This window comes from Lepidochelys kempii, chromosome 27 (genome assembly GCF_965140285.1).
Source record: "Lepidochelys kempii isolate rLepKem1 chromosome 27, rLepKem1.hap1, whole genome shotgun sequence".
NCBI lineage: Eukaryota > Metazoa > Chordata > Testudines > Cheloniidae > Lepidochelys > Lepidochelys kempii.
The window spans coordinates 16,902,026-16,928,843 of NC_136406.1; the positions used below are offsets into that span (position 1 = coordinate 16,902,026).

General features: G+C 50.7%; 1 protein-coding gene across 5 annotated transcripts in view; it reads right to left on the reverse strand.

Annotated features, from left to right (window-relative positions):
* Positions 1–26,818, reverse strand: part of LOC140904058 (zinc finger protein 385C) — a 195,057-nt gene that overhangs the window by 81,119 nt on the left and 87,120 nt on the right. The window lies entirely within an intron of this gene.

Genomic DNA, 26,818 nt, shown 5'->3' on the forward strand with positions numbered 1-26,818 from the left:
TGGTGGGCTTCGGGGGGCCCGCTGCCAGGGGAGAGCCCTGGGGGGCTAGTGGCTGCTCCGGCTGTCACCATGGGGGGAGCCCTGGCGGACCAGCAGCTGCTTTGGCCACCCTGGGACCGCTGCTCCGGCAGTCCCCACAGACAGCCACATTGGCCACTGATCAGGCAGTCCCCAGGGCCTGCTGCCCAGGGCCACCAGAGTAGCGGCCAGCACGGCTGGCCCCGGGGCTCGGACCGCTCCAGCAGCGACTGGCTGCGGGGTCACCCGAGCGGCTGGCTGCAGAGCCATTCCAGCAGCGGCCAGAGTGGCTGGCTCCGGGGCCAACTGCTTGGGCAGCCCTGGGGTCAGCCACACACGCTGCTGCAGACGTCACGGCGGTCGCAGGAAGTCACAGAATCCGCGACCTCCACGACAAGCACTGAGCCCTACTCATGGTTTTAAAACCAATCTGGTGATTTTTGAACAGTTGGGGCTGGCGATGCTGTCTCTGCTCAAGAGCCCAGGAACGATTTGGGTTCAGGTTCTCCCACAGCAGAATGCAAATGAGGCCAAACCAGTCTCCTGACCCCACAACTGCTTCCGTGCTGTGGCGAGCGCGGTGGGATTACTCGCGGGGGGCAACATGAAGCCCAGGGGAATTTGCAGGATGTCGGGCTTCGCCTGTGCACTCACTGGGGCACTGTGTTTGCGCAGCGCCTGGCACACTGGGGTTGAGACCTGCTCAGGACTAATTTCTAAGCCCCACCACTGCGCCGGGCCAGTGGTTCCAAACTGCCTGCTGGGAGCCTTTGCCGACATTTGCACCCTGCATCCACCGCACACACAGAGGACGCTGGCTGCCCGCCATCATCCAAGGCCCCGTCGCTTCCTCCCTCCCCTCTGTTTGAAAGGCTGCATCCAAAAGTTGCTGCAAAGATAAGATGAGGAACAACAGCAGGTGTCCCCCTCGCCGCTCCCCATCTGCCAGCCAGATGTGCTCAGGGTCGAAGAGAGGAAAGGCAGGGACAGGAGCCAAGAGGAGGGGTTTGGGCTCAAAGGCTGAGCCGGACGATGATTATTATTAGTGTCTGCAGACAACTCCATGAGACAACTGCTGGCAACGCTACCCAGCGACCCCCGGAGCAGCTGGCTGGCTAGTACCCCCAGCTAGACACCAGCGACAGGGGCAAAAAGCTGTGAGGATCTGCGGGCAGCGCAATCCACCCACCGAGCCCGAACGTAAACCTGGTACTGAAGGGACTGGCCACAGCTCAGACTGGGACCGTTTTCCCAGACTCCGGTGCCCTGGCAGGGTCGCCAGCAGCTCTTCCAGACACACACACACACTTCCATGCACGCTGTTGGTAGGGTGATTGTGCAACGTGGCTCAGATTCACGGCTTCATCCCCTTCGAACCCCTCGAGGCGCATTTGTGCCCACCAAGGCAACGCCCAAAGTCCCCAAAGCAAACCTGATCTTGGAGCCTTCATTCAATTCCGCCCTGAGTCCCTCTCCAGCTCGCTAAGGCTTGCCTGATTACCAGTGTCTTTGTGGCACACGATTCCCCGCTAACCAGAAAGGGGATTAAAGCCAGACATGAGTGGGTATCAATTAACCTACCTAGAGATAATTAGAAACGATTGTCCTTCAGAGCAGCAGGGATCTGTTCCCAGGGCACAGTGTTCTGATACATCACACTCTGCCTAGTGTCTAGCTCATCATGGCCACTTGGGGCCTGGTTCTGTTCTCTGCTGCAGACCCAGACACTTCAGTGGGCCCCTGAGGGCGCATCTAAGGGCAAATTGGAAAAGGGCATGAATCAGAGGCATGAATCACCGCATGGGCTGGTGGGCAAGATGAGGAGACAGGAGAACTGGAGTCTACTCTTGGCTCTGCCACTGAGCTGCCAGGTGCCCTTGAGCAAGTCCTTTCTCCCCACATTGTGCCACCGTTTAAAAACACAGGCCTAGCCAGAATGAAACAGACCTGAGTTTCTTCTGGTCCAGCCCGTCTCCAGCAGTGACCAGCACCAGATGTTTCAGAGGAAGGTGAACCCTGCAGTAGCTGATGGGGGAAATCTGCCCCCCACATTACATCTCATCTTGGTCTTTAACAGAGACTGGCTTCAGCCCTGAAGAACAAGATTTAATATTCCTTCCACATTTTTGTTAGTATTGCTTATGGTAACTCCAGATAGTCTCGCTATCCATATGAACGTCTTGACCCTTTTTCAATCTTGCTTCGTTCTTGGACTCAACAACTCCCAGTGGCAATTAATTCCACTGTCTAATTATGCATGGCATCGAAAAAGTATTTCCTTTCACCAGTTTCCATCTGTAAAATGGGATAATGACACTCATCTTTTGCAACAAAATGCTTTGTGATCTATGAATGAAAAGCACGAGAGAAGATCTAAGACTTATTTTTTTTTTTTTTGGAAGATCAGATAATTGGGAGAGTTTGGTAAAAATTTGCCTCTTTCAGTTTAAAAACAAAAACAACCAACCAACAAGAAGGCAAACTCTTTTCAGAGGGCATCCATGGATACACGCAGCTTCATTTAGAACAGGTCACATTTTAATGCAAACGCTGAAATTATTACATTTTGTAAAATGCCTGAAGCCACTAGAAACATTTAGCACAGTGCAGTTCAGTTTGGGTGTCTCTGGGCTTTCTCTTTTCTTTAAATCAAGCAGACATCCAGCTGATATTCGGGAACCGTCAGCAAGTTCAGATGGCAAATCCAAGCTCTGTAACTAGAGTTCATGGCAACTAATTGCTGCGGAATGAATGCAAGAGCACACTGAGCATCAGTGCATCGCACTGACACATGCTGACTAAGGCAGCCTTGATTATCAAGCGCTGCGGACCGATCTTGACATATTAAAACACAGGCCGCTATTGGTCTTAACTTCAGGATCATTCATGCTCCCCCTGCCTGTTTTGCAGGGAACTGGGTTTCGCTGTAAAAAGCGTTAAGAGCTAGACCTGCCCCAGGACTGAATCAGAAAACCGTTTACAGGCTCCTGTGTGCGCGTCTGTACACGCCCATGGTATTGGTTTCACAATAGTGACAGTAAATTTAGACTGGATACTTGCTAATCGGCCATTGACAGCTGGCCCCTGACGGCCTGTTACCAGGTCCTTGTTGGGCTATTTAAGTTTAAGATTACCTTGCTTCATGTCATCAGCAGTTTGGCAGTGACTAATGTAAGCAAACGCTAAAGCTGAAAGAGGACACTGGAGAGTCACAGATTTTAAGGCCAGAAGGGCGATTATGGCTTTACAGCCCTGTGGTTTCTTCAGCTTTTCCGTGCTGTGACTCTGCCTTACCCGAGATTACAGTGGAACTTCCTCCCATCCAGCCACAAAGGAAGTGGGGGTGGCGTCCCGCCCTGGACCTGTTCCTAACCGCCAGGGGGCTGTGACGCTCAGGGTGACAATCCATTACCTAGTCTGACTCCTGCCTATCACAGGCCATTGCATTTCACCCCACAACTCTGGCAGATGGTATTTCTCTCCCCTCCTCCTTAAGCGAGCACGCAGCCTTGGAGTCGGGTATCCACTGGGACAAAGGTTGCAAACCCACACTCGGCTACCGCCATGGATTTTCATCGCCATCCTAGATGTGACTTCTAGTAAGTTTTATAGTTTTAGGCTATAGCTTTGGCATTGAGTATGGACTTGCTTTTTGGCTGTGGCCATTCACTGAATGGCTGGTCTCCTGAGATATTTCATACCTAGATAGATAGCTCCTCTCTTGTGCCAGGGCGTGCCTGATTGGAATTGACTGAATGTGCTTCAAATGGATTCAAGGGTATCCCGTGTGCACTTCGGAAGGGGAGATCATAATAGGACAAGGTTGCATTGAAGGGGCTGGACCCTAAGGACCAGCTGCAGAAATAAGCCTCTTGCAGGTAACAGTTTGAGATAGTTATTATTGTTGCCCCTTCTACTGGCGCCAGCCTTGCCCAGCCATGGCAGATGTCCAAGGCCTTGCAGGTTGGCGTCCCGGGGAAGGAGAACTCATTCATGCAGAGTTTGGGCACATTCTTAGTATAACTTGCTCTATTTACCCACGTGCACCAGTCTTGGAACAAGACAGTCCAACAGCAAAAGCAGGGTGAGCCCGTCTCCCAAAAATCTCAGTCCATCCCCAGGTCCCAGGCAGCAGCTGTGCTTCCAGAACTAACTGCGTCCCAGGGCGGAGAACAAACCCTTCACTACCCATGCAGCTTCCTCTCCCCCAAAGCTGCCTCCTCACAAAAAAGGTAACACAACAGCTCAGATCCCCAAAATTATTTAGGTGCCTAATTCCCCTGGGATCTGGGCCCATGTCTTCGCAAGAGTCAAAACTTGCTCACACACTAAGGAAAGGAACTTGGAAGGCTATGTCTAACAGCCCCACCTGGAGATGCTACCATAACATTACAGAGGCAGCAAACAAGGGAGCCGGGGCAGTGCAGGGGAGACAGGATAACAAGTAATGGAGGAGGAGTAGTACAGGTTTTAGCTGATCAGCATCAGTGAGATTCGCAGCTCTTCCCCGCCTAGCAAATATGTTGCAGCTTACTGTCTGCATTCCGGAAGAGGGGAATTTTTGGATTGCGATAAGCACTTGCAAAAACACCCCCAAACCTCACTGCTTTTCTAGCTTGCCTTAGTGCGCCTGTTACGGAGGAGCCTGAAATCCAGGCAAGCAAAATTCAGACAAAATGGGGCTGGGGGGAAGGCAGCAATGGAACGGTTCTTTAAAATGTCAGGGAATTTTTGGATGAAATGAAATGGTGCCTCTTTGCTCATCGCTAGCCACGTGTCTCTGCGACTCAGCGGACAGCACTGCTGTCATGAAGGCCGCGTCTGCACTCTGAGCTGGAGGTATGAACTGCAGCTCAAGGAGACATAACTAGTTGTGACCGAGCCACAAAATAGCTACCACGGCGTGAGCAGCGGGAGAGGCTAGCGGCCCCGAGAATGCGCCTAGTGTCTCGGACGGGTCCTTCGACCGTCGTGGCTATCCTGTTTTTAGTGCACCAGCTCAACCAGAGCAAACAAAGGTATGGCTCCTTGGGCTGGGAATTACACCCCAGCTTGAAATGGAGACATATCTGCAGCCAGAGAACTGCTGGGTCCGGCACGAGCATTCGCCTCTTCCCCAATTCTCACACTGGGGGCGAGGGGCTAGCCGTGCTGGGGGAGCCAGTCCAGCAAAGCAGTGCGTGAGAACAATGCACCCCTTGCACGAGACTGACCGGCGACTGTCACTACAGTGGGAAGACAGGCTGGGAGGCATATGAATTCTTAATGACTTTCAATTCCGCAGGCCCTCAGTGACCCCCACGGACGGCTGTGGAGTTGCACTGGGGTGCACAGCTGCCCACAGCCCTTTGAATGAAAGTCACGTTTTGCACAACTCTATCTGGCCTCCTAATTGTCCCCCCGATGGTCACATACGTGGTGAACGCACCTGGAGACGTACCACCACAGCAGATAACCCATCCCCAGGCTAAGCGCAGGGAATACTAAACCAGCACCCACTGCACGGAGCGTGCTGCAGATTGGGGCTCTCCTTGACTGCACGGCGGTGACGAGCAGCCGGCGTGTGCAGCACGGCCCCTCTCGGAAGCAGATAAACAAGTGGAGCAGGTGCCCTTTGCTATGCCCTGTGGGGCTCCCTTGGGCACGTACTGCAACACAAGCATACAATGGGGCAGGTCAAAGACCCGCAGGGGTAGGTGCTGGTACCCTGCTCACAGGGAGTACTCCTCCTTCCATGAGCAGTCCCAGTGACGTCAGCAGAATAAGGACAAGCATGAGAGGCTCAAGACTCTGGGGTGAAATTCTGGCTCTACTGAAGTCAAGGTGAGTTTTGAAATTGACTTCAACAGGGTCAGGCTTCTACCCTGAGTCCTTACTTTTCAAATGCACCTTCAGGCAGGAAATCTGGCCAATGTTAACTGCAGACCCTTAGATTCTGCAAAGAACTTGCAAATGCAGGAGCAAAGAAGAGGGGAGGGGGGAAAATACCCGGCCCACAGCTTACTCAGGTTCACTGGTCCCCCTCCAGGCGAATTTTGTTGTTTGAAGAATTAGGGTATAATTGAGGAGCGAAAGATGTTCGATAGCATCAAAATTAATAAACCTGAAAGACCCGTATAGCTTTTCCTCTGCCTCTGTAATTGGAAGCTCAGTCATAAGCAAAACGACTCAGGCGTGGGACAAAATGCTACAGTCTTTGATCACTGAAAGGCCAGGAAGCCAGACGGTGACCTTTCCTGCTGCAGTGTAGACCAAGTGTTTTTAAGATAACATGTATTAAGGGTTGGGTTTCCCCCCTCTGGGGGTTTCCCACACAGAAAATGAAGGACCAAGCTGCCTTGATTCCCAGCAGCCCTGCCAACTCCCCTTTCTCCCTCAGGCACCTCCTGGGGTTTGTAGATTGATGGGGCTTTGAGTTTTTGAATGTTTTAATAAATGTCCTATGACCAAGTCCTTTCCCCTTCGAGTAGACCCGTGCTCCGCACCACCAGATCACTTATGGCTATTAATGTTCTGGTTATTATTATAATTAGTAATAGAATTATTTATATTACAGCAGTGCCTCAAATAGGGGTTGCAGCCTCATCCCACTGGGCTCCATACTTAGAAGACAGATAATCCTTCCCCGTCTCCAGGGTTTGCAGTCTGAAAGCTTCACTAGGTGCTAGGGCTGCTGTCCAAACTTCCAGACTGTGTCATTACATTCTGCCTCCTTAAATTCTCCCCGCAGTTTTAAGAGCAGCATTTCTTCCTCTGGTAAATGGAAGCTTGAGCCAAATCCCACTGAAATCAATGGAAAGACTTGCATGGACTTCAACTGGCATTGGATCAGGCCCTCACAGTGTTGCTGTGAGCGGTTAAACACTTGTCATGTTTCACCCCAGAGGTGGCCACGGTAACCCCAGTGAAAAGTGAATTGGGGTGAAAGGCACTATATTAATGTTAGATTAATTACATTTATGAACTAAGAATTAAAGTTATAAACTGAGAGGGAAATGGGGGACATTCCCTTTTTGCAAGTAAAAGCAGAATTCCTTACTGATTTACGTTGGTTGAAAAGGGGATTCTCAGCTACGAGAAGCAAATTGCACGAGGAAAGTTAATGGTGGGTTTAGTTGTGAAGTGAAGAGTTGGACTATCGCTGGCAACAGTCTTAGGGCAAAGAAAGGTCTTTTGTTTAATGCTGAGTTTTGACATGACGCCAGGTACCAGATGGGAGAATGTCCTGCTGGGAAGGTGACATTTAGCCTCAATTTTCTTCATGAAGGGATGGTCTGGTCTGGTCATGCCATTGTTGGTTATTTACTCTGGTTTTTCAAGAACGCTCAGGGTTCCTTTTTGAGAATTATTGTTCTTAGAATCTGACCTATTTTAGGAGTGGAGAACAATGCCCCCTCCCCCACCCACCCACCCACCCACCCATTAATTGGGATTCTTATGAGAAGTCTCAGCCTTTAGCAATATGAGAGAATCTACTAAAAAGTTAAGAACTTTTTCTGTTCTTTTTTTGGTGAGGAAAGCAGTTAAAACATCCTTTTTCTGTGATTTTGGGGGAAAAGGAAACTTTTTTATCCCTCATTTTAAAAAACTCATTTTCTCAGAGATTTAATAACAAAGTTACCATTATGTCTGCTTGGGTTTAAAATACAGAATAGTAACGTCAAGCAGGAGACTAATGTCCTTGAGTCTTGGGATTTTAAATAGAGGCATTCATCTCCTTGGTATCAGATAGATGCCCCTCAACTCCCTCTAGTAATGCACCTGAGAGGTTACAGGATGTGTGGCAGGTTGCTGAAAGACAGCGGCTGCTCAATATATTATCCTGCTCAAACATTCCTCTGCTATGAATGAGCTCCTCTGTGTGAGTATAAGATGCAAGACGCTTGCAAGAAGTCTGCCAGGACTAGGGTCCTGGATAAACAATTTCCATTTCAGGGAGGGAGTCTTCTCTCTCAACGGCATGCAGTACCCGGCCTTCAGAAGTGTTGAGCACCTGTGGCTCTCATTGAGATCAACCAGAGGACTGAGTGAAAATCAGACAACTAGTTAGTACACTCCAGGGACCACTTTAAGACAAGCTATGCGGGGGGCCCAGATCCTCAGCTAGTGTACATTTTAGCAGCACCATGGAATTGGCCCAATGAAATCTGGCCTGTTTCATCTGCTATTGTTTAATCAGATCCTCGCAGAAAGAAAATCCTTCAAAGGAGAAGGTTAAAGAAGGTGGCCAGGGAATCAGAAGAGGCTTGCGAATGGAGTGAAGAAACGGACATATTTAACTAATTATGAGGCGAAGGGATGGGAATTTCACATCAAATTAGAAACCTCAAAAAAGAAAATCACATACCGTAGAACCTCAGAGTTATGAACCCCCTCAGGGATGGAGGTTGTTTGTAACTCAGAAATGTTTGTAACTCTGAACAAAATGTTCTGGTTGTTCTCTCAAATTTACAGCTGAACGTTGACTTAATGCAGCTTTAAAAATTTATTATACAGAAGAAAAACGCTGCTTTCCCTTTATTTTTTTAGTACTTTACATTTAACACAGTATTGTATTTGCTTTGGGGGGGGGGGTCTCTGCTGCTGGCTGAGTCCATACTTCCGGTTCCAAATGAGATGTGTGGTTGTCTGGTGAGTTCATAACTCTGGTGTTTGTAACTCTGAGGTTCTACTGTATTTTAAAAAAAATCTTTTCTAATTTTCTGAAACACATCCGGTTTAACTGAGGAAGGAAGAAAAACACACGCAGAACACCTTGAAACGCTGCAGGTTTTCCACTTGGGAACAGGATGATTTGAACGTTATTTCTGACCCAAACCAAACATTTTTCAGAAAGTCGAATTTGGGAAGTACGCTGGGCCCGATCCTAGCCATAAAAGCCAACTGGAGTCTCTGCACCAACTTCAGTGGGCTCAGAATCATGTTCTACGTGCACCAGCTGCCACCCACGGAAAGCTCGTGGCTTGGTAGAATTGGAACAGGTGGCAGGTCACTCATCTGGTGGCAGGACTGGGACAAATGAGGTAAATCGCCCCCTTGGGCAGCAGATTACTATTAGACGCAAGGACCCAGGGGACGAGAGAAGAGGAATTCAGAGCAAAGTGGCAAAGACCCCGTTTATACACGGAGAACATCTCTTCATGAGTTTCATCGATTTTAAGGCCAGAAGTGTGCATCAGATCATCCAATCTGGACTCCTGCATAACACAAGCTAGAGCATCGCATCCAGTTCCTCCAGTCCAAGAACCAGCTGAGCCCAATTTGAAAATAGAGATGTGCCTAAGTGCATGATAAAAACCTTCACACAAAACCGAGCCCAGGGTATCTGTGTGCTGGGCAGAGAACCTGTTGCTTTCTTTTAAATCCTGAGACTCCAAGATGCTGCGGTGATTTACTGCCTCGAGAATTCATAAAAACAGGAACTGCAGATAAGATCAGACCCAACGTCTCTCTACTCCAGTAGCCCATCTCTGACAGCCAGATGCACAGATTCCAAGGCCAAAACAGGACCACGGTGATCATCTAGTCTGGCCCCGTGTAACCCTGGCCACAGAAATTTCCCCCAAATAATTCCTAGAGCAGAGCTTGTAGAAAAACACCCCATCTCGGATTAAAAATGGTCAGTGATGAAGAATCCACCACGACCCTGGGTAAACTGTTCCCACGGTTAATTACTCCCACCATTACAAATGTATGCCTTATTTCCAGTCTGATGCTTCAGAGGAAGGTGTAAGAACCCTGCAGTCGCTGATGTGGGATAATCTGCCCTCCACAGAGATCTCACCCTGGTCTCTAATATTAGAGATTGGCTTAACCTTGAGGCATGAGGTCTAATATACCTTCCAGGTATTTTATTGTCGTTTACTAGGACACCTCTGAACGATCTTGATGCCTATAAACAATAATTCCCTTTTGGAATCTTGCTAAATTCTTGGCCTCAATGGTTTCTTGTGGCAGTAAGTTCCAGAGTCTAATCCCACGTTGTGTGAAAAAGTCTATCTTTTATCAGTTTTGAATTCTCTCCCCCCCTTTCAATTTAATGGAATGTTCTTGTGTTACGAGACAGGGAGAACAGAAACTCCAGATCTCCCTGTTCTAGACCAATCATTACTTTATATACTTTTATCATGGCCCCTCTTATAAGTCTCCTTTCAATCCCAAGTTTTTCAGTCTCTCTTCATAGGATAGTTTTTCCAGGCCTTTGCCCTTTCTCATTGCTCTCCTCTGAGCTCCCTCCAGTCCCATTTGAGAGCTGCTGCATTGACGTGACATTTGCAAAACTGATTTACTTTCTCTCCCCCTTCCGCTTCCTAGGAGCATCGAATCCTTCCACAGCAAGACCATAAAATGCAGCAGGCTGCGGCTGCCATTCTCTTTAATGCAAATGACCACAGCTCCCAGGATGCCACGCGCCATCTCCTTGAAGCAGGTGGAAATGGTCCGTGCTGGGGTCTGGAGCGCCTCAGTACTGAAGAGGATGACGGCCTCTGGCTGCAGTGGGTCTATCCCTGAGCCACGCTGATCTACCCCTAGGCACCCCGGTCCCCTACAATGTTCTAGGAGTCCGACAGGAGCCCAGGACCCTCTCCCCTGGCAGCAGCAAGTGGGGCTGCCTGGAGGTTTTCTTCTCTTTTATTCGTTTCACTGGGTCCCTGTCAGGACTTCGCTCCCCGTCTCCCATTCCAGCCCAGCTGTACCTAATCACTTAGGCCTGACTGATCAGATTTACACAGGGGCCAACTCCAGGGGAATGAATGGAGTTAAACTGGTGTTGAGGTGGCCTATGTGAGAGGCAAATCAGGCCCTTAAAGAGTGCCATTTACCCATCCACCCACCCAGATACCCCCTGCCACAGCTCCTTATGGACTGAGGCCCCGCTGCCAGGGAGCCAAGGGGCTGGCCGTCAGGTGCGCCAAGCACTAGGCCACCCAGCCCTCCAAGCACCCTGTTACAATTGTCATCTCTGCGGTGTCTGAGCATACACAGTGCACATTTAACTCGTGTTTATCCCTCCAGAGAGGTGGGACACACCGCCACTGCCTAAGGCAAACGTATTATCTTGCTTAAGCCTTCTAGTTAAGTGCTAGGCAGCTGTGACACATGAAAGACGTTGAGCAGTTCCTCCCCGGTGCCTTAGCCTGGATCACACCCCCAGGTATTTATGTCTAGGAGAGCAGGGCATGGCTCTGGCTTGTGGCAAAATCCCCCTGCGAAGCCTCCGCTCAGGAAGCTCCCGTCTTGCAAAGTGTTTGACGAGAGGCACTCGCTCGTTTGCTTCATAGCTTCACCCCTCGACCCTACCCAGTCGCTGCTGCTCCAGGGGCCACACCGGGCAATCTCAAACTTTGGATTATTTTTTTTAAAAGCTCGAGGGACCTGACTCTCCAGCTGCCTCGGCCCTTGTATGGTCATCTGCATTATGACCAAGTTGTGTTAATGCACAACCTCGGGGCAGCGCCTGCGGCTTCTGGTGCAGTGTGCCTTGCTGATCAAAATAAAAGAGGGTCACATGCAATATAGAATGAAACACAGTCTAGAGGTTTCAAATCTCTCTGCTACTGGAATAGGTCCCTATCGCTTTGTCCAGTTACCCCAGATATACCATATGTCTCAATCCAGTTCCTTATAACAGCTGGACGTTATGATCAATAATAAAACCCACAAAGGTGTGTCTCCCTCTCTCTCACATGCATCCTCCTTAAAAATAAAACCTCTCCTCCTTTAACAGTCACTTTTGCAGTGGAATGTCACATGCATAACCACGGTGAAGATAAATTACTGCTATCTAAGTGTGTGTAATTAGCAGTCATTATTATCACATCCGCCCTTAACAGATTTCAAGGGTCAGTTATTCAAATCCCACACATTGGCCAGTATCTGCTTGAGTGAAGGGGTTCGCATGGTAACTGCCGGGCTGATTACTTTCTGTTTAATTAACCAGGGGTAACACCAGGGCTGGGGGGCTGGTTCTCACAGCAGGATCGGCCTTGGTTCAACACTTGGAGGGTGCCAGGACAGCTTTGCCCACCAGTTTCTGGAGGGCCAGAGTTCTCCAGGGCCTGCCTATGCCTACTGGCCAGTAGGGCCAAGGCAACAGCTGGGTTAGGTTTCTCCTTCTCACAAACCGCAGGATGACCGTCTTGCGAAACTTTCATTGCTTCCAACCCCCATGGCGCGGAGGAAAGAGCTGGGTGGCCAGGAGGGCAGATCTAGTGCAGGGGGCAGGAAGGAGCCATGGCAAACTTGAGGCTCCATATGCATTTGCAGTGGAATGCATGTGGCATTCCACTGCAAAAGTGACTGTTAAAGGAGGAGAGGTTTTATTTTTAAGGAGGATGCGTGTGAGAGAGAGGGAGAGACACCTTTGTGGGTTTTATCATTGACGATACTGTCCAGCTGTTGTAAGGAACTGAATTGAGACATCCCCCAAAGGGGATTTCAGCTCCCCCAGAGGAGCGTGAAGGGAAGTTGTGGAGCTGCACAGAGAGAAGACAGGGTCTTTTGTGCGGCTGGTCTGTGACAAAATGACCGACGCTGCCTTTAAACCAGGGCCACCGAAAGCCATGACACAGTCAGCCTCCCCTTTGCCCTGGCTCGGCCGGCCAGCGCCCCGTGGGGAGAGCGGCTGCCCGCTGTGGCGATTCCCAGGGCAAGTCGTCCCAAGAATCCATAGCTGCAGCGGACACCCGTGTTCCTGCCACGCCGCTCGCATTCCCTCCTCGGTCGCCGGCGGGGGGTAGCAGCTCTTCTGCCAGCTCCCCCTAAATGAGCAGCATCAGGACAGCGTCTGCCAGCCGCGGAGCCGAGGGCGAAGGCTGAATGGGAGGGGAGTGGGAAATATTCCACCAGAAACCTGTAGGCTAGGGCTGGAAAGGATCCTACAAGGGAAGTTAGTCACACTTAGCGTCCTACTGAATCGAGAGCTGGGCTGCTAGTGTCCCTTGCGAAATGTTTTGGGGAAGCGTCATGGGTTACAGCTGCGGGGCCGGTTGCAGTCCATTACTGAAGTGATGAGTCCCCTGAGTAAAAGTATTGACACAAGCCGGTTCCTCGGCCAGAGGAACAGCGTCTCTGCAGGGGTTTCTTGAAGCTTCCTGTGAAGCTGTTTGGACTAGCCGCTGTTGGGGACGGGAGCCTGGACTACATGGATGGCGGCTGATCAGGACCGGCAATTCCAACGCTCCTGGGAACGGGGAGGCAGCCTGCAGTTAGACGGTGTGAACTTGCTCACAAAAGGAGGAATAAAGGAAGAGGCCCAGGTAAGCGAGGAAGGCGATTACAATCTGTATTACGGTGGAAGCAGGCAGCTCCAGTCACGGACCAGGACCCCACCACGCTTGGTGCTGTACAAACACAGAACAAAAGGACCCCACCCCCAAACAGCTGACAATCTAAGTGTTGATGGAGGCAGAGAGGCTCCCAAGGAGAAGGCACTTGTATCAACAGCATCGTATGGAGGGGCCAAGAGGGAAGGAATGAGGCAGGGTGAAAAACAACAGTGTCTTGCTTGTCTGGGTGTGGGGGCAGAGAAGACGCTGGCGCTTTGGGTGACTACCGGGAAGATTGGTTTGTATGGGACTTGGACACTATGGCCAGGGGCATGGTAGGAAAACCTAGAGAGGGGGAGGGAGAAGAGGCTGGAACTGGGAGAAGTGAAGGAAAGGTTGGGGGACACTTTCACTCATTCACAAGAGCCAGGAAAGGAGGAAGGCAGCAGATCTAGTAGGCAGAGCACAGGCTTAGGACTCAGGATCAGTGTCTAATCCCAGCTCTTCCACTGGCCTTGGAAGGGACCTGGGGCGAGCCCCGTCCCCTCGCACCCCCTCCCATTCAGACCGTCGGCCCTCTGAGGCAGGGCCAAAGCATCGCTATGGGTACAGACTGCGCCTAGCACAATGGGGCCTGATCTCGGCTAGGACATCTCGGCTGCTAGAGAAGTCCCCTCAAGGAGGAGATGACCAGGGAAGACTATAAAAATATTGCTCGGGCATGTAGGAATGAAATCAGGAAGGACAAATCGCACCTGGAGCTGCAGCTAGCAAGAGATGTCAAGAGTAACAAGAAGGGTTTCTTCAGGTATGTTGGCAACAAGAAGAAAGCCAAGGAAAGTGTGGGCCCCTTAATGAATGAGGGAGGCAACCTAGTGACAGAGGATGTGGAAAAAGCTAATGTACTCAATGCTTTTTTTGCCTCTGTCTTCACGAACAAGGTCAGCTCCCAGACTGCTGCGCTGGGCATCACAACATGGGGAGTAGATGGCCAGCCCTCTGTAGAGAAAGAGGTGGTTAGGGACTATTTAGAAAAGCTGGATGTGCACAAGTCCATGGGGCCGGACGAGTTGCATCCGAGAGTGCTGAAGGAATTGGCAGCTGTGATTGCAGAGCCATTGGCCATTATCTTTGAAAACTCGTGGCGAACGGGGGAAGTCCCGGACGACTGGAGAAAGGCTAATGTAGTGCCAATCTTTAAAAAAGGGAAGAAGGAGGATCCTGGGAACTACAGGCCAGTCAGCCTCACCTCAGTCCCTGGAAAAATCATGGAGCAGGTCCTCAAAGAATCAATCCTGAAGCACTTGCATGAGAGGAAAGTGATCAGGAACAGCCAGCATGGATTCACCAAGGGAAGGTCATGCCTGACTAATCTAATCGCCTTCTATGATGAGATTACTGGTTCTGTGGATGAAGGGAAAGCAGTGGATGTATTGTTTCTTGACTTTAGCAAAGCTTTTGACACGGTCTCCCACAGTATTCTTGTCAGCAAGTTAAAGAAGTATGGGCTGGATGGATGCACTATAAGGTGGGTAGAAAGCTGGCTAGATTGTCGGGCTCAACGGGTAGTGATCAATGGCTCCATGTCTAGTTGGCAGCCGGTGTCAAGTGGAGTGCCCCAGGGGTCGGTCCTGGGGCCGGTTTTGTTCAATATCTTCATAAATGATCTGGAGGATAGTGTGGTTTGCACTCTCAGCAAATTTGCGGAGGATACTAAACTGGGAGGAGTGGTAGATACGCTGCAGGGCAGGGATAGGATACAGAGGGACCTAGTCAAATTGGAGGATTGGGCCAAAAGAAATCTGATGAGGTTCAATAAGGATAAGTGCAGGGTCCTGCACTTAGGACGGAAGAACCCAATGCACAGCTACAGACTAGGGACCGAATGGCTAGGCAGCAGTTCTACGGAAAAGGACCTAGGGGTGACAGTGGACGAGAAGCTGGATATGAGTCAGCAGTGTGCCCTTGTTGCCAAGAAGGCCAATGGCATTTTGGGATGTATAAGTAGGGGCATAGCGAGCAGATCGAGGGATGTGATCGTTCCCCTCTATTCGACATTGGTGAGGCCTCATCTGGAGTACTGTGTCCAGTTTTGGGCCCCACACTACAAGAAGGATGTGGATACATTGGAGCGAGTCCAGTGAAGGGCAACAAAAATTATTAGGGGTCTGGAACACATGACTTATGAGGAGAGGCTGAGGGAACTGGGATTGTTTAGTCTGCAGAAGAGAAGAATGAGGGGGGATTTGATAGCTGCTTTCAGCTACCTGAGAGGTGGTTCCAGAGAGGATGGTTCTAGACTGTTCTCAGTGGTGGAAGAGGACAGGACAAGGAGTAATGGTCTCAAGTTGCAGTGGGGGAGGTTTAGGTTGGATATTAGGAAAAACTTTTTCTCTAGGAGGGTGGTGAAACACTGGAATGCGTTACCTAGGGAGGTGGTGGAATCTCCTTCCTCAGAAGTTTTTAAGGTCAGGCTTGACAAAGCCCTGGCTGGGATGATTTAATTGGGGATTGGTCCTGCTTTGAGCAGGGGGTTGGACTAGATGACCTCCTGAGGTCCCTTCCAACCCTGATATTCTATGATTCCATGATTGCAGCAGGCAGGCCACCCAAAATGGCTACCTATGCTGCTCTGGACAGAACAAAGCCCTTGTGTGCCCAGGATGGGACAAGCCAGATGCCCCCTCCCCCTCCACGCACTGCAGACTTATCGCCAATTTAATTAACATTGCCCAACCACGTGAAGAGGTCACTCAGGAGCTCAGCGGCACTGGCGTCCTGGCTTCGTTTCTCACTTGGAAGAGGAGCAGCTGCAGTAAGCTAACTTTTAAATCACGGCTCCCTACATTTTGCCCAGCTCAGGGCTGCCTTGGCAGATTCTGCAGAACACGAGCAGCCAAGCGTAATGTGGTTTAAATGGAGCAGATGGCAGCTGGTCTCGTCATTAATACAGCAACGTGGCCAGTGGAGACTTAATGCTTCGTCCTAGTCCAAGCAGCCTCCACTCAGAATGAGCCTGAGCATCAACAGCCCGGTCCTATGGTTGCTGGGCTGCGGTGCTTGATATCTGTAAATAGGTCGCCCCCAAAGGCCATTATGTCACAGCCCCCTAGCAGGTCCAGGGTGAAGGGCGTATGTGGCTGCCCCCTTCACCTGCAAGAACCTTGTTGCCAGCCTGTGAATTCATGGCCTGAAGCAGGTGCCCCCTCGAGACCAGACAGGACAATGGCACAGGATGGGCCTGGGAGCCGGCAGGCAGAACCGTGCGGTCACGCTGGTAGCACTCTCCTACTGGCAGATCCAGTACTGGAGGCTCGGCCCTTGTACTCATGGACCCGAGGGCAGCAGGTGCCAATGCACCTGGATGCCTCTTAGGGGGTCTCCCATGGGGGGGCATGAAATACAAACAGACAAGCATTAGGCCAAGCTGCTGCTGCAGCAAACCCTCCCTGTGGCTACACGCCATGTGAAGCTCTGAGAGCGTAGGCAGCTGGCCACTCTGCATTTTCCACTGCATGCATCCGATGAAGTGAGCTGTCGCCCACGAAAGCTTATGCTGAAATAAATGTGTTAGTCTAAGGTGCCACAAGGACTCCTTGTTCTCTCTCTTACGCTATTTAAACAGACGGCGTTTCCGGGAGCTGGACTGCCCCACTCAGTCACCTCCCAGGAGGCCTCCCGATGGCTCCTGGGGTCAGTGTTGCAGACAGCAGGACGCTGCTTTCAGCACGGCCGTTGTTGGGACCCTTGTGCTGTGAACCTGGAGCGCTTCCCGGGTTGTACATCTGTCCCTCCTGCTTGCACCTCGGAAGCGGCGGCTGGCTAGCCAGGCACAGCTGAGCGCCACATTCAGTCGCAGCGGGGCAGGGGGAAGGCTGCTCTCTCTGTGTCAAACGGTGCAGGGACAATGGCTCTGCCCCCTCCGCATCCCCCCCGAAGTAAAACTGGGCTGCCGGCTGATTGAAGAAAATGCAAGTGGATGCACCTATATGGCATCAGCATACAGCTGTGTGCACAGCTGCTAACCCATCTGCACCCGGCTGCCTGTTGTCATGGGAGCTGAGAGTGGGGACGGGGGGGGGGGATGCATAGCAGCTTTCAGCAGCTCTCCTCTCCTCGGGGTCTGGTTCGGTGGTGTCAACAGCACGCCGTAGTCCTGAGTTCACTCCCTTTCCCCACCCGGACACCCCCTGCTGATGCACTGCACTAGAAAAGGCTTAACCCTGGGTGTGCAGTGGAGGATTTAGTGCATGCAGGGCGAACACTGCGTGATTTCAGTGTCCACACTCAGAACTGGGTCACTGGGCTGTAAAGTCAGTAGGACTCTAGCAGACACCAGGGTCAGTGAGATCAGACCCTGGCCCCCTGCCGGCAAATGGAAGTTTGCGACTCAGGAGAGGAGATATTGGAGCTGCCAGAGGGGCCTAGAGATAACAGAAAGGATAGTTCAGTTGTTCGGGCACCAGCCCGGAACCCAAGTTCAATTCCCGGCTCCACCACAGACACCATGTGAGACGCTGGGAAGTCATTTACCCTCTGTGCCTCAGTTTCCCATACTGTACAGTGGGGATAATAAAGAGGGGGAGCATGTGGGGGTCACATCCCTCCCACTCTTTGCTGCTTGGCTTGTACTGAGCATGCTCAGTAACACTGCTGAAGTCGGCTGCCCTCACTCTGCCCCACCACTATTGCCAGGCACGGGTCATCCGCCGTACCTCACAGGGGGGTGTTGAGGATAAACACAGTAAAGGTCCTGAGGCAAGGGGGGCTGTCCCTCCCCTGTCTGGGCGTGTCCGGTGCTACACAAACCCCGTAGCAGAACCACATTGTGGGCAGGACAATACCAAAGAGCGCAGTCATAGAAATCATCGGGAGAAAAAGGACGGAAAACAAAGTTAGGCTACATTTGATAATACAGTGATTAATTACACTCTAATTACACAGCAATTCTGCTTTGATAACCTCCAAATGCTACAGATTCATTACAGAAGAAAGCTAACGGCACGCCTGAGTGTAGACACAATGAACCCGGATAAGGTAGGACACTGAAGAGATACAAGTCAGTACGTCATGTGGTTACGCTTCCAGTTACACGAACGAGCAGCAATGTGTTATCAACTGCCCAACTATGGTCACTGTGTATAAATTGCAGCTTAAACATGGATAAGAGCAAGTCTTGAAACCTCTCATGCCAGCAAAAATACAAAGGTCACGAATGCAGGGTGCAAGCAACCCAGGGTCATGGCTGGACCATGCACATGGTCCTTCACTAAAAGTGATCCCAGCAGGAAGCCTCAAATAACCAATTCGTGCACTTTGCTGGTATGGGACTGAACGGCAGGAGGTGAATGGAAGGGACATCTGCTTGCCCCCTCCTCCTGCCCAAATGCTGATGGGTCCTAGGGACCCAAATTAGGATCCAAAAGACAGTTTTCCTAGTCCTGGCAGAAAGAGAGAATATGGAAGAACTGCAATCCTCTTACATGGATTACTGTATCACAAAATCAAAATAAGCAGCATTTCTGGCTCAGATGGCTCACGCTGGATTTGTTACGAGAGAGCATGTTTACACCCAGGAGGGGATAATTCAGGGGAGCAGCTGAGGCATAGAAGTCAGCAGACACATTTTAAATAAAAATATGGGGCTGAAGGTCACAATGACAGACCAGCTGGTGGGGAGAAGGGGACGAGGGAGCGTTCTTTCCAAGTGCCAAGGAATCCAGCTCGCTGAAGGACAAGGAAGCCTCTGGTCTCAGCTTCAGCGCATCCATGAGAAGCAGGAAACAAGTCAAAGACTGAGGGGTCTGATCCTAGAATCTCAGGGCTGGAAGGGACCTCAGGAGGTCATCTAGTCCAACCCCCTGCTCAAAGCAGGACCAATCCCCCACTAAATCATCCCAGCCAGGGCTTTGTCAAGCCCTGACCTTAAAAACCAGTCTGTGCAGGCCAACAGATACAGACAGTGTTTGGTAAAGTAGAACATGGAGCCTGCTAAAAGGTGCCAATGGAAGGCGACTGTCTCTGCCATGTTATACTGCACATGAAACGCGACTGCCTCCCCTACCCCATGTCCAAATGCACATGAAAAACAAGGGTCTCGGTCCTGGTACTCTGCACATGACACACGACCATGTCTATTAGATCAGTGGTTCTCAACATTTCCCATACCCCCTGTCACAGCAGAAGACACATTTCTGAACTCCACTCCATGATGGAGGAGTGGCCACCCAGGGGGAGAAACCAGAGGCTTTGTTATGAATCACTCCGATCGGAGAGCCCCTGAACTTCAGTATTTTCATCCCCAGTAGATCTTATTAGTTATGACTGTGCAGCGCGCCGAGGCCTCCTGGATGCTGCTGTCACACAAATGGTGCGGAGAGCACCTGCCGGTTCGGGGGAGGAGAACACAAGGTGGGCAGACCACGAGACACCGTAGTTAACCTTCAGCTGGGCTGCTGTTGCCTCTGGGAGCAGTGCTGGCTTAGTTTGATGCATGTAGCAGATTGCTGAGGGGGACTATGGTACTGGGGCCATTCTCTAGCTGCAGAGAAGCCAAACCCACACAAGGAAACGCTCCCACTTTCTCATCTCTGGTTTGTCCAATGAGAGCCTCCTCCTTGCCTTTCAGAGGGTGAGTCAACAGGGCACGCGCTGCCCTGCCACTTCCTACGCAAGCAGAACAAGCAGCTGACAGGGCCACTGGGCAGAAAACCCCCCCTCCCCTCCGGACCCCGGGGAGGATGAATAAGATGTTTGGTCAAGAGTGCACGGCACCGCTACCCATCACATCCCAGCTGCGTATCTCCCTGGAAACACAGACAGCAGCTGTCACCTGCCTCTAAAGACACAAAGGTACAGCCCTACATTCGGAGTGGGAGCCGGGGCTATTCAAAAGCACTGTGATAACGCAGCAGGGACAAATCCCAGGCAGGGAGCAGCAGCCCCGTCACAAGGTGCCAAATGCGGACGTTGTCCAACACCACGATCCCTTGAGTGTGGCAGGAGCTGCTGCCATTCTCGGACCCACGCTGGGTGGTGGGCGTGACAAGGCAGAGAGGAGCTCCCAGCACGGCTGCCCTTCCTAGCACATGGCTGATCTGGAATGTGGCTATATATGGAAAGGGAAAGCGGCTGCAAGGGCAGGGCCTGTCCAGTCCCATTCCCTCCCACCTGCTGTGGCCCGTACCTGCTGCGTGGGGTGCTCTGTGCACCTCTAGTCCTGGCTGGGCCACATAGAGAGGTTGATGAGCCTGGATTGCTCAGATTCGTAGCGTTTACGGCCAGGAGGGACCATTAGATCAGCTAGTCTGACCTGTGTATCACAGGCCATTACATTCACCCAGTTCCCCCTGTCCTGAGCCCAGTAACCTGTGTCTGGCTAAAGCATCATCCAGAAAGGAACCAGTCTGGGTCTGCAGACCTCAGGAGATGGGGAACCCACCAGTGCCCTGAGGAGCTTGTTCCAGTGGTCAGTCACCCGCCCGGTTACAAACCGCTGCCTTATTTCTAACTGGAATTCGTCTGGCTTCAGCTTCCAGCTGCTGGGTCCTGTTCTGCCTTTCCCTGTTTGAGTAAAGAGCTCGTTAGTACTCAGTATTTGCTTTCTGTGCAGATACACATCTGATGGAGCAGGGCCTTTTAGCTCAGGAAGTAGCTGTCTGTGCTTTTAGATCAGAGGTTTCAGAGTCAATCCCCATTGCTAACAACCCAGCCAGGCATCACACCAGCCGGATGCTGTGGTTGTTACCAAGTGCTTTTGAGTTGCTTTGCTCTATTTTGGGACCTAGGAGTGTTAATAAAGCCAGCCCCAAGGAAAAGGACTTGAACTAACTTATAAATTGGGAACTTTGTTTTCATCTTCCCCTACTGGTGAATCTGCTCACAAGCTCAGCAGGCAGTTAGTTCCCTTCCCCACTACAACCTCCCCTGGGATCCCGTAACTCAGAGATGGCTCCAGGAGCCTCCCTCCCCCAAGGCAGGCAGAAGCATCGCTCTCGGTGGCAGTCAAGTGTCTGGAAGCGTCAGGACTTGTCTACATGCAGAAAACTTGCACCAGTTTAATTAAATCAGTTTAGTTAAACTGATGCAAACCTCACATGTGGACGTTTTTATTTCAGTTTATCTTAAACGGCAATAAGCCATGCTCAAACCAAAATAAGAGTGCCCATCCAAACAGGGGCGTGCACTGATTTAACCAAATCGGTTTCAACTCCCCTCTTTCATTACCCCAGTGCAAATCTCTGTGTAGACAAAGCCTCACAAATGTGACTTTAAACTGGTTTCACTGGACCTGTTCAAAAGGCCACGGGGACACACCTAATTCAGTTAAAACCAGGCTTATTTCAATTTAGCTGAAGCTAACTTGCTGTGTGAACCTATGCAAGTCACATCCCCTGTGCACGTTGACTCCCCTTATCTGTAAAATGGGCGGATTACTTCCCAAGGGTACTGCCAGCATTTGAGTTTGCAAGGATCTTTATAAAGGTGGATTGCTGCTGCTGACGTGGCAGGACTGGGGCCCACTGTGCCAGGCATGGGCAAAGACACAGGAGGATATTCCCTGCCCTCATTAGTTTAAAAAAACCCATTAACAATAGTCATTGCAACATGAGGTGTGTCGGAAGGAGAAGGAAGGCCCAGTGGGGACGGCACTAGCTTGAGACTCTGGAGACCCAAGGTCAAGTTCCTACTCTGCCCCAGACAGACCTTGGGCCAGTCACTTGCCCAGCACCGTGAAGCTGGCATAGCTGCACTGCCTGCCCTCATGGGGGCTGTGGGGACAAAGGTAGTAACGACTGTGAGGCTCAGATACTACAGTCAAGGGCCACCTAAGACAGGGCCCGTCCAGCTAAACATTTCCTCTTTGCAAGCCCCAGCTATGGGGCGACAGGACACCAGGCTCCCACACACTGTGTCGGTGTGAGCTCCCCAGCCAATGGGACCCACTTTTCTCCCCTCTGCAAAAAGATGCTGCGATAGCGTCACGTCACGAGAGGAGAGATCACCCCGAGAAAAGGGACAGAAAGCATGGCCAGGACAGAGCATCTCCTCAGACAGAAACTCTAGATTGCTTACGACTTGCTGTCTGTGCGCATGAAACAGGTTAACTAGCCAGGCCTAACTCACAGTGACAGCTTTACACTACCCACAAATCTCTGCTCGTGCGTCTCCAAGTCACTCGGCCTTTTCGCCTACCCCCGCCCTAGTTTGTGTTTTGGTTTTTTACTACCGCTTGCCTTCCTCCCCTCTGAAGGGCACAGCCCAAAACACGTAGGAAAGAGGACAGAGGGAGCAGCCAGTTTGGTCCAGCGGATGAAGGCACTGCACTGGGAACTCAGGAGACCCAGGGTCTGAGTGACCTCGGACAAGCTTCTTCCCCACACCCTCCACCTCTGCATGTCCGCCCGCCCTTTGTCTGGTCTGTTTAGACTATAAGTTCTTTGGGGCAGAGACTAAAACGCAACTGCTCTGATTCGGCAGTGTGTTGCACGGGGTTAAGGACAAGCTACAAAGCTGGGGACCAGCAGGCTCAGGTGGGTACAAATGGAGATTTCCACCACAATGACCTGCCCGCAGTGGGAATATTTAGACTAGGAAGAGTGGCCGAGGTTAGCTAACCTGTTGTAGCTAACCCTGACCTTTCTCCTAGTGTGGACACAGGTATCGCTCTCCACCTCCACCAGCAAACTCAAGACATGAGGGGTTTCCTTGCAGCTAGACTATGAAAAATTTGGGTTTAGGTCAAGGTTAGCTCACCTTGATTAAATCTTGACCCTTTTGTCTTCCTCTAGACATACCCTCTCTGTCCTGAGGGCGCAGTACATTTAGGGAGCAGGTGGGTGCATTAGCCAGTTGGACTCATCCACCCTTCCCTGCAACCTCAGCAACAGTCTAGAATGGATTCCCAGGTATTGGGAAAACTTTCTGTTATGTCATGTACCTTAACAAAGCACAGATCAGCCTCTGCTTCTCCTGGATCAATAGTTCTCTCTCGAGTCTATAAATCTTGATAGGGCCCTGAGAAAATGTCAATACTGATGGAGTGTACCTATTTTATTGTTAGGTTATTTGCGATGCACATTTCTGAAGGCTCCCCAGGGAGTTCGGCACAGGCAAATAGAAAACCTCTATTTTCTGAAGATGCACTGATGAATGTACAGGCACCTATGTGGCCCCTTTCAGCACAGTATCGGACACAAAGATTTAAGCAATTTGCCTTGGAGCAGGTGCTGCCTTCTTCACCTAAAACCATCCGTTCTTCCAAACCCGTGACAAGACCTGAGGATCAGGCAGAGCTCACTCCCCCCAGAAATCTCCAAGCACTTTGCAATGTGAGGTTGAGACTCCCCGCATCTCTGCAAGGCAGGAAATGATCAGAGCCGTTTGACAGGCAAGCCAGAGGCACCATGAATTCAGCTGGTTCAGGGTCACAGAGTGAGTCAACAGCAGGGCTGGGAATGGAACCCACATGCCCAGTAACTTTCACTTCCTGTAATCCCACGCTGCCCTCCTCCTAACAACTCCCAGAGCAGCGTGTTCTCCACCATGTGCCGGGGGGACCCAAAAACCCAAAGCCCAACCCCGCCTCCTCAGATTCTCCAGGTGGAGATGATATTTCAGAGACTTCATGGCGGGGCTGTGAGCGATCGCCTCCTCTCTGGAATCAGAGGCAGCGATACAAACATTTCCTGTCACAAGGGAGTGTTGCTGTAGTGAGACCAGACTCTTCCGGGAGCTCTCAGACCTGTCACAGCTTGCTGGGCTTTTGATTCTTGCCTCAGTCTGGGAAGATCTGAATGACACCAGTTGTCTCTTTCCATCTGCTGTCTCTGCTGGGCGGCACACCTGCAGACCTGTTTTTATTCTTTTCCTTTCAAATACACCCCAGTGCTAACAGATTAGCCTTTGCTCCCTCCTCAGTCACGAATGACTGCCAGTGACTTTCCCCTTTATTCCCCATATTTTAGGGAATTCCGCCTAAAGACGGAGGTAGCAAAGGACTCGGCAGAAATGCCGCGATTCCATATTTACATGCACTGAACTGTTTCCGACAACGATCAGTCCTTAAAAGGATCTGCATCCCTCCTGCATTCGCATAGCTGTATTTTTTCCCATCTCGGTATTTACGGTTGCTTGTCACCTTCCGTGTCACTTTCAGTTCTGTAATCAAGTTAGGAAGAGCTTTTCCTGGTATTTCTCAGCATCCCTAGAGTGATTTGCTTTTATTCATTCCTAGCCAGCAGCTTCGTATAGAGCAGAGTGGATTTCACTTTACAAGAGGGTACAGTGCAGATTCGTTTCAAAGGGACGTTATTCTGCATCAGGAAATCACACCACTCCTTACCGTTTCATTCACTGAAGGAAATGGACCCTTTTACTTATTAATTATTGTCTATGACAACAGCATCTCGAGACCCCAACCGAAACCAGGGCCCCCTGCGCTAGCTGCTGCTCACCCACATCATAAGAGACTATAAGCGCTTTGTGTCTAAATAGACACATCGGACAAACACAAAGTTAAATCATGAGTCAGTCTCTCAAACAATCATGAGAAAGGCTTGAAAAAAGATTAAAAACCCAAACTTTGTTTTAGGGGGTGGAGGGGGAGAGGGACCTTCTAGGCTGAGCCTTTAGGGCACGCTCCAGTTTAAGGTTTACTCCATAACCACAAGGGCTAGAAACTTCTTCTTTTCCAGCTGAAAGCCAAGATCCCTGGCTCAGCATATGCCTCCAGCAGCTGAAGCTGTAAGACAAACACCAAATACCACAGCACTCTTTTTAGCCCCATTTTACAGATGGGGAAGGGAGACGCAGACAGGTGAAAGGACTCATCGGAGGGAAGCCGTGGCTGCACCAGGATCTGAACCCAGCTCTGCCAGCCTCACAGGCCAAGGCCTGCACCCCAAGACCTCCTTCCTCTTGCTTCTTTCACTGTTCGTGATGTTTTTGATCATCACCAATGGCCACAGCACCGACAGCTGGTATCACAGAAACCAGGCATCGTGGCCAGATACAGCCACTGTGGGATCATCCTGCCAGGAGCATAAATCATCCGCACCGGGTTAGCTCAGGTCTCTAGGGAGCTGTGGCATGCTGGACTGGCTCCTTTCTCCTTAGATCCCGCTCTGGGATGCTCTGTGGAACACCTCACATGGGTGGAGCTTGGTGAAAGGCAGGATTTGATCACACTTCATGGGAGTTTTCAGGCAGTCACCTGTGCACAGAACCTGCTAGCATCTAGCCCATCATGCCCTGTTCAGCCTGCCCAAACTACGCTGGCGGTAAGCGGCAGCTGGTAACTTCACTTCATCTTCCTTGGCCAACACATTTAAATGCCAAAGACAGTTTATGAACTAATCTGTACCGTAAAAGCCTCTGAAATGATTAAGCTGAAATCCATATGCACAGAGAAAGAGGGGCCGATCTCCTGTGCAACCCAGTTTACAGGAAGAACCTCCCAGCACACGTCAATAGCTAATCAATGTATATTTTTGTACATCTGAAAATCACTCTGCAATAATAAAATGGACGACAAATTACGATGCATTTATTAATTCATCAGAAATAAAGGACAGGACTTTTATTAGGGTTTGCAAAATTCATGGAGCATCTGCGGGGGGCGTTAGAGAGCAAAACACACCCTGAGCAGAGGTCCAGCGTAACGCCCATGGGCTAATTGGGTCCTGAGTGGCCTGTTGGGCTTACCCTGGCCTTCTGCAGAGGGGTCTCCCCCAAAGAGCATTTTGATTCCAGTCTGATTTTCCAGTAACAGTTTGTGGAGAGGTTCCCTCTCCAACAACAATTTGCTTTCATGCATCAATAGAAGTTAATGGGTTAAAGCTAGCCTACACAAGCCCATCACACCTCTGATTGCAGAGTAGCTATGTCGTGTGCGTGTGTACACAGCACCCCACACAATGGGGTCTCATCTCACTGAGAGCCACCAGGTGCTACCATACTGCACATAACAACCAGGAAAGGAAGAAATCCCACATAAGAAACAGAAAGGAAAACATACTGTGAGAGAACATCCATTTCTCCTGCAGAGATTCTGGGCTGTTCCAATCCAACCTGGAAGGTTATTTTCAGATGTCTTTGCTTGCAGTTGAATGGAGCAGCCAAATCTATTGGAGCAGCAGAATTCTGTACATTTGTCCTTCACCAAGTTTACAGCAGCTTAAAATACGAGCCATGGGGACTCGTGCTCCAAACTGGTTTACATAACAGTACTGATGACGCATAGCACAAGGTGCTGCATCGGGCAAGCCTGGAGTATATTAAAGACCCCTTAAGACTCAGGGGGCACTCTCACTATTAACCCCAGGAAGCATCTATCTGTAGAATTAGATGCCTAAATACCTTTGAAAACATGGCTACTTGACTACTTTCCTGTGCCTCTTCTCCCCACCCCATCTCTGTCTTCTGAACGAGAGCTGGGCCTGGCCGTGCATTCACACGTAAGGGGTGCTGCTGGAAACCAGCCCAACCAGTAACTTACGCACAGAAGAGCAGCAGCTTGTGGCGAAATGTTA